Consider the following 7520-nt stretch of genomic DNA (forward strand, 5'->3'; position numbering starts at 1 on the left):
AAAGATAGCTGACTAACCCTGAGGACGGGGAAGGTGGCAGGTATTCTTGCAGAGTATTTTTTCTCCTGTGTGTTCAGTGCTGCCACATCACTCCTGGTTTATGATGACCCTATTAATTAATACCTCCCAAACATCCTGTTGTTGACAGCCTTGCTCAGGTCTTACAAACGGAGGGCCAGGGCTCCCTTGGTCCCATTAATCCATCTCATCCTGGCTCTTCCTCTTTTCCTGCTACCTTACACTTTCCCTATTCCAGGGACCCTTGTCTTCTTATACGGCCTCAGTTTAGCCATTTAAGCTTTTAGGGGGGAGTTCAGGCGTGAGTTGATCTACAGCCCATTCATTTGTCTTTTTCGGCAGTCCATGGTGTCCATAAAACTCCCCTCCAACACCGCATTTCAAATGACCCCCCCACACACACACATTTCTTAGTAGATGTCTTTGGAATCACAAGTCTAGGGGAGGGACAATTGTATCCCTCCACCTATGTCAGATTGCTTCTCATCCAGCTCCAGGCTGGAGCTTCCCTGGTTGATCAGGTGAGGTGGACCTTGGCTTACAGCCTGTGGTCTATGGAAAGGCCTCTGTTTGATGTTTCCTGCCAACTGGACCAACACAAAGCATTCTGGGGTAAAAAATGGCAACCTAGGATACACAGAAAACAAGTCCAGAGAAAGAGGGCACGGTCGATGATACGCATGAAACCACTGGTCCATCACGGTCAGAATTGTCTGCTCAGACTGGCAGAGGCTCTACGGGTCTCAGGCTGACAGCTTTCCCATCCCTTTCTGGCTGACAGCTTTTCTCTGGAGAAGCTGAGGCAACTGAGCCTAGAACTTCTTGCATGCCAAGGAGATGTTCTGTCACTGAGCTATGCCCCCCCTTCCCCCATAGAAGTTTTTGATTCTTCTAAAGCCTGGCAGAAAGATTAGGATGGGGCTGGAGTGCAAGGAACTAGGAGGAAAATGTATGGAGGCAGGTTGTCATCCATATGGCCAGAAGCCTCCATGCCAGGTTCTCTGGGGCCCATCATGCAGCATCGCAGCCTAGAGTGGGCAGTGACTGGAGGGGGGCTGAAGGGCCAGGAAAAGTGCTTGTTCTCACGCTTTGCTAGTTCCAACGGTGGAAAGCAACTGTCTGCTGCCCTCTGGTGGTAGAAGTACTACGATCCAGGGGAAACGGAGGCGTGTCTTCGACCACAGGAATGCCTCTGCCCCCGGCTGACTCAACACCTTCTTCCCTGTCCCCTTGTCATATCGAGCAATCAGAGTTTCTGCCACAAAAGGCGAGGGGTGACTTGGAAAGGCTCAGGAGTCAGGCTGATTGGCCCCTGCAACACCCCAAGACGGAGCGCTACAGGGACTCTGCTTTCTCCTGGCTGCCAGGGGTCCCCTCTACTACACAAGGGACCGGCAAGCAATTGTTAATTTAAATGACCAGTCTTTCCCTGCACTCCAGTTTCTGCAGAACACAGTGGCTGCAGAACAAGAAGGGACAAAAGAGAACCCCCTCCCCCAAAAGCCTTTCATTAAAAGCAACCAAAATAGCACAAATCAGAAAGGGTAAGTGTTTTGTGCATTATTCTGTGACTTGAACCAAATACAGCAGCAAGGAGTCAGCCTAATTAACACAACCCCATGCATTTGTCAAGGCAGGGCCTAGCCTGCTGTCAGGAGTGGCTCTAAAAAATTGCCCTGCTGGATCCGGCCAAGATGATGTCCCTCTAGAACAGAGTTTCATAGAACCATAGAGTTGGAAGGGATCTCCAAGGTCACCTAGTCCAACCCCCTGAACTATGCAGGACACTCACAACTATCTGCCCACCCAAAGGTTGACAAGAAACAAACAGGGACAAAGGAGAACCGTGAGACAAAGGCTTTTCCTTCTGTTTCCATGCCACAAGCAACAACCATGGAGAACCTACACCTACCGGCTTGGGAGACCGCAGCATGCGACTGGTGAAGGGGTCCTGTCAGATGGAAGCTTCTGCTGGAGTAACAGTGTGGATGGTCCTCCTAGGAGAGCATGCACAGGATCCAAAGCCCTAGTCTGCAAGGAGTGACAAGACTCTCTTCTCACAGATTTTCTTGCGCATCCTCCTGGAATGAATGGACTCCTCCTAAAGGCCCCCAGGGGGTTCTTTGTGGTTTTGCACCAGCAGGCCCGACACAGCTACACTTCTGGAATGTGTCCCTAATTAACACATTGTCTTCTCCTTTGTTCTGCAAGGCAACAGACATGGCCTGTAAACGGCAGCATTGATGAGGATCACCTAAATGCAGAGAACTCTGGAGCATGTTCCTGGTGGGATGGAACTTCCCATCTCCTTTGCTCTTTCCATGCAATGAACGCACAACGGCGGGCAAAAGCTGGAGGAAGGGAAGGAAGGGACATTCATTTTGCTAGCAAGTTTGCATGGAAAAATTGTAAGCTGAAAAATGTTATTTCCTTCCCAGAGGACAGCCTGCCACCCAGGCTATAAGCCTGCCAAGAAATATCCAATTGTCCCCTAACTTCCCTTGCCATTCCATTCTACTCCTGCTGAAGAGACCTGTGTTATTCAAAAACTGCCATGTTGCCACCAAGAAGCAAGACAGTTTGGGAGGTTTTTTGTGCTGCTTTTAAATAATACCAGTTTTAAACAGACTGCTTCTGGAGTAGAATTAAGTTTGAACAAGTAAATCACAAGGGTTGAGGTATCTCTCTTTGCGATAACATCACTGAATTTTTATTAAAGTAATATTTCTTCTACTCTCTTCCAGAAAGGAGGCCAAATCTTGAAATGTAGCAAAAGATGTTCCCTCCACACTTTCTCCCCCGCTGGTTAACCAGGCCCATGGTCAACATGGGGGATTCTCCTGTGAATGTGAACACAGAGATTTAGCTGAGCAGGCGTCTCAATGCTCAGCGGAGATATTGCTTTAGGAGCAAAGACAAAATGCCAGACTGGTGAGTTAACCGAAAGCCTCATCTTGTTCCAGCCTGCAGTCACACGAATGCATGAAGCTGCCATATCGTTTTCACTTGTGCCATACTACTTATGAAACATTCACTTGGACTGACGGCAGATTACAACAGCCAGTCAATAGAATTGACAGGATGGGTCATTCAGTCAACAATGCGATAGGAATTCGGGTTGAAAACCAACCAGAAGTCTAAAAAGGGAACTAAAAGCAAGCATATTAACATGGTTCATTAAATGATCCAAAAATTACACCCCAGGATCCTCGTTTCAGTACAGACCACAACCCCTAATAATTTATCCAAGTATATCTGTGAAACATTTAGCACAGTGTGACTCTGTTGCCTGCACAGAAAAGCCCTCCTGAATAATTCAATTTTGCGGAGTGTGCAAAAAACCAGAAGAGTGGGAGCCAGAATCAGGACGCCTGGTCAGCTTATTTTAGCTGGAGAAACCAGGGACTGAACTGGGGACCTTCTGCTTGCCAAATGGATGCTGCCTCACAGCCCTTGTAGTCTTATGGAGTCTTGCTGAACTCAAAGAGATTTATTGATAATTTAACCAATATAGGATTGTGCTGCACAGCTAGTTCCACAAATCACCAACTAAAATTGGTTTAGTGAAGATGAACACACATGAAACAGCCTCACACTGACACAAGCCATTGGCCCATCAGGGTCAGGATTGTCTACTCAAACTGGCAGCAGCTCTCCAGGGTCTCAGGCAGAGGTCTTTCCCATCCCCTTCTGCCTGGCCTTTTTTAACTGGAGCTGACAGGGATTGAACCCGAGACCCCCTGTGCGCCGAGCAAAAGCTCTTCCACTGAGCCACACATCCCCTCCCCACCCCTGTTTACAAAACACCTCTTTTCTACGTTACATCGGCTTCACATTCTTCCCCAGTAACATGCTGATAGGCATTCATTCAAATGCTCCGATTTAGCTGAAGCATGTGCACAAACACGGTGTCTTGTTGGAGCTCACATAATGCACTGCTCCGGCCCTCTCCCTTTTTTCCAGGGAGTGTAACTAAGGATTCCTGGTGTGAAGCTAACTCTGGTTCCCTGTGACAGAGGCAATTCAGCCGGATGCCTGCATTCATACACTACAGGGAGCTGAGCTTATTTCAAAACCAAGAATCCTTAATTGTGCTCGGCATGAGAAGCAGGGGAGGGGGTGGGCAGAGATTCAAGTGTAGGAACAAGGCCACAAACAGCACTCCTGCACTAATCCTGGTTTATTTATATTTTGTTGTGACGTCTGAATGCTTACTTAGTGAAAAACCACTTAAGAGAGATTGGCATGAAAAGCTCTTTGCATAAAGATTGTGCAGTTTTCTCTTTTCACATTAACAATGATCAGCCCGCCATTATTTTGGCTCTTGAAAAGATGCAGGGTGTATATGTGTGTGTGTGTGGGGGGGGGGGGGTTGAACTCTGCACCATGGGCTCATGTTGCTTTAAAATGCCCAGAGCAGTATGGAAGGGCAGTATAGAAATCTAAATAAATAAATAAAATGATGGCGAACTTGTAAGATCATAAGAAGCATCCTGCTGGATCAGACCAGTGGTCCATCTAGCATGTGGTTTCATACAGAGTCCAACCGATTCCTCTGCAAGGCCAACAACAGGGTATTGAGATGGAGACCTTCCTCCGTTGCTTCCTGGCGGTGGAGTTCAGAGGTTTAGTGCCTCTCAAAGTGGAGGTTCTCCTCAATTAGAATGGTCAATAGCCACTGATAGACCTCCATGAATCTAATCCCCTTTTCAAGCTGTCTATTCCTGCGCAAATCTCCACATCCTCTAGCAGTAAACTCCACATTTTTCAGTTTGGTGTAATGGGTAGGATTGCAGACTTCTAATCTGGCGAGCCAGGTTCGATTCTGTGCTCCCCCACATGCAACCAGCTGGGTGACCTTGGGCTCACCATAGGCCCTGATAAAGCTGTTCTGACCGAGCAGTGATATCAGGGCTCTCTCAGCCTCACCCACCTCACAGGGTGTCTGTTGTGGAGAAAGGAAAGGGAAGGCGACTGTAAGCCGCTTTGAGCCTCCTTCGGGTAGAGAAAAGCGGCATATAAGAACCAACTCTTCTTCTTCTTCTTCGTCATCACCATCATCACTCTGTATACTTCTTTAAGTATTCCTTCTTGGATCTACTGCCCTCAAGCTTAATTGGAAGCCCTCAACTTCTAGTATTCTGGGAGAAGGAGAATTTTCTTCTTTCTCACCTCTTGACATCCCACCACCATGACTTTGCCGGTGAGTTTGATGCTAGGTTCCCCACATTTCACTGTAGCAGCAAGGACAACGCAAGAGTTCTTGTGCACCCTACAGGGCAACTGGGCAGAAGCTTGGGGGAGCTGGAGTCCACTTCCCTAGATGTGTTACCAGATCCAGAGCAAGAACAGCTTAAAGGGTACGTAAGCCTTACCTATGAAAACTCTAGGGGCACCTTAAAGACTAAGAAAACGCCCTTCAGCTTAAGCTTTTGGGAGTCCAAACTAATTCAGAATCAGAACCACAAAGCTATAAGAGACCACCGAGGGCCATCCAGTCCAGCCCCACACACTCAGGGACTTAAAAATCACTCACTACTGACAGGTGCTCATCCAATCTCCTTCTAAAAACTTCCAACAAAGGAGATTCTACCACCCTCGGAGGCATGCATCCTGCTCCATCTCTGTGGAACTTCCCTTCCCATGCTTTGAGGCCAAGTATGGGAAGTAGTCCTTATCTCTAAAGTAGTCCTTATCTCTAAGTAGTCCTTATCTCTAAAGCTGAGGTAAACAAGTTGCCCCCCCCCCCTTTAACATAGCTATCATCCAATACAAGATCTTAATCTTCCTTGATAAAATAGACAAGGTTAGTGTGTCACATAGGACTGGGAAGGCTTTAGGCAAAAGTGGGTACAAATCTCTCCCTTCAGTGGTAAACTCAGTGGGAGCTCTTGGTATAAGGCCCTAGGACTGGGGAGACTCCCATATTTCTGTTCTGCCATGAAACTTCAGAGGTGAGTGACCTTGGCCGAGCTGTTCTTTCTTTCTCAGCCTGGCTGCTTCACACTGGATTGTTGTGGGGATAAAATGGCAGAGAGAACCATAAACTGTTATAAGCTCCTTGGAGAAAGGGGGTGGCTGGAAAGGGGGGGGGGGAAGAGGACAAAAACCTAATTCTTGAAAGGGGAAGTCTTGAGATTCAACTCCATTTGCAAGCCACATGGTACGCAGGTAATTTAAATACTAAAAATATACATGGGATAAGACCTGGGTTCAATTATCTCACCTAAGATCTACTCATGGAGTTGTGTGTGTTTCATTTGCTGTTGTGGCCTGTTAGTTGCAGTACTTGGTGCTTCACTAGTAACTTTAGTCCATCTTCAGAAGGACACAGCACTGTGGGAATCACTCTTCGGCATGGAACAAAGTTTGAGTCCAGGGATACCTTTATGACCAACAAAGTTTTATTCAAGTTATAAACTTTTGTATGCAAGCCCACTTCTTCAGACATAATGGAATGGCAATTTCTCTGGTAGAGAAAGGAGGGAGGAGGGGAGTTAATTGCCAGGAAGGCTCAGCTAGAGTTCAGATGCATAATTAACTGGGCTGAGATAGGATTGAGACAGTGACCTGAATCAAGCTGATGGCCCTCCATCAGCATACCAATACAAGAGTTAACAAACAGAAGTTTGAGCTCAGGGGTAGCCCCAAGGTCCATATGCTCAGCTCTGGGTGCAAGCAGGCACTGAGGGGCTAGGATGTGCAATTGTACGCTTACCTTTCAAACAGCTTTCCTTAAATGTTTTGTGTCGGTAGGGTCAATAAGAACAAGGGTGTATATGTTACCAGGCAATAAATACAAGTACGAGTGGAAGACATTAGACATACAGATGGTAAAGGAATAAACAGTTGTGGGAACTGAATAGGTGTCCAGTGCCCCCCCCCAACCCCCCCTCCCCAAGGAGTTCAGTTTCTGGGTATAAATGAAACCTGGTCTTGGTGGGTCCTACCTCTGAAGATGCCAGCCACGGTGACTGGCCAAATGCCACGGACTAAGGCTACCAGACCACAGACACACAGCCTGGAATACCCACAGCAGCCGCACGACTCTGGCCGTGAAAATCTTGGCCAATTCATTGGTGCATCTTTAATTTTGTATAAGGCCATTCCTGCTTGCTCCCTGCTGCCTCCACAAAGAAAACCCAGGCTCAGCTTGCAGGGCTGCTGTCAGGAGGTTTTTGGCACGGTCACAACGGACCGCACCGGCATATTTTACCGATGGGGAAGCGTGGCGGGGAAAGGGTGGCGGCTTGCCAGGGCCCTTCCACCCAGGCCTGCTGCGGCCCGTGGCGGCCCCTTCCAAACGACCCGCTGGATTCTGCCCGCCCGGCTCTCGGGAAGGAGCAGCGCCGGCCGCGAGGGGAGCCCGCCAAGTCGCGCCCTGGGCCGGGCCCCGGAGAGGCGCTGCACCTCGCTTGGTCGACCCCGGGGAGAGAGGGAGGGAGGGGGGCGGAGAGAGAAGCGCCAGCAGCGGTGGAGCAAGGGCGCCCCCTGTCGGCGCG

General features: G+C 48.6%; 1 protein-coding gene across 1 annotated transcript in view; it reads right to left on the reverse strand.

The window, feature by feature from the left end:
- The window catches only part of SCARA3 (scavenger receptor class A member 3), a 48364-nt gene extending 46342 nt beyond the window's left edge, over window positions 1–2022 (reverse strand). Inside the window, exon 1 of the mRNA XM_077330972.1 lies at window positions 1931–2022. The gene's annotated coding sequence lies outside the window, so the exon portion shown is untranslated. The remainder of the gene's footprint in view (window positions 1–1930) is intronic.
- Window positions 2023–7520: the final 5498 nt, after the last annotated feature.

This window comes from Paroedura picta, chromosome 1, assembly GCF_049243985.1.
Source record: "Paroedura picta isolate Pp20150507F chromosome 1, Ppicta_v3.0, whole genome shotgun sequence".
Taxonomy (NCBI): domain Eukaryota; kingdom Metazoa; phylum Chordata; class Lepidosauria; order Squamata; family Gekkonidae; genus Paroedura; species Paroedura picta.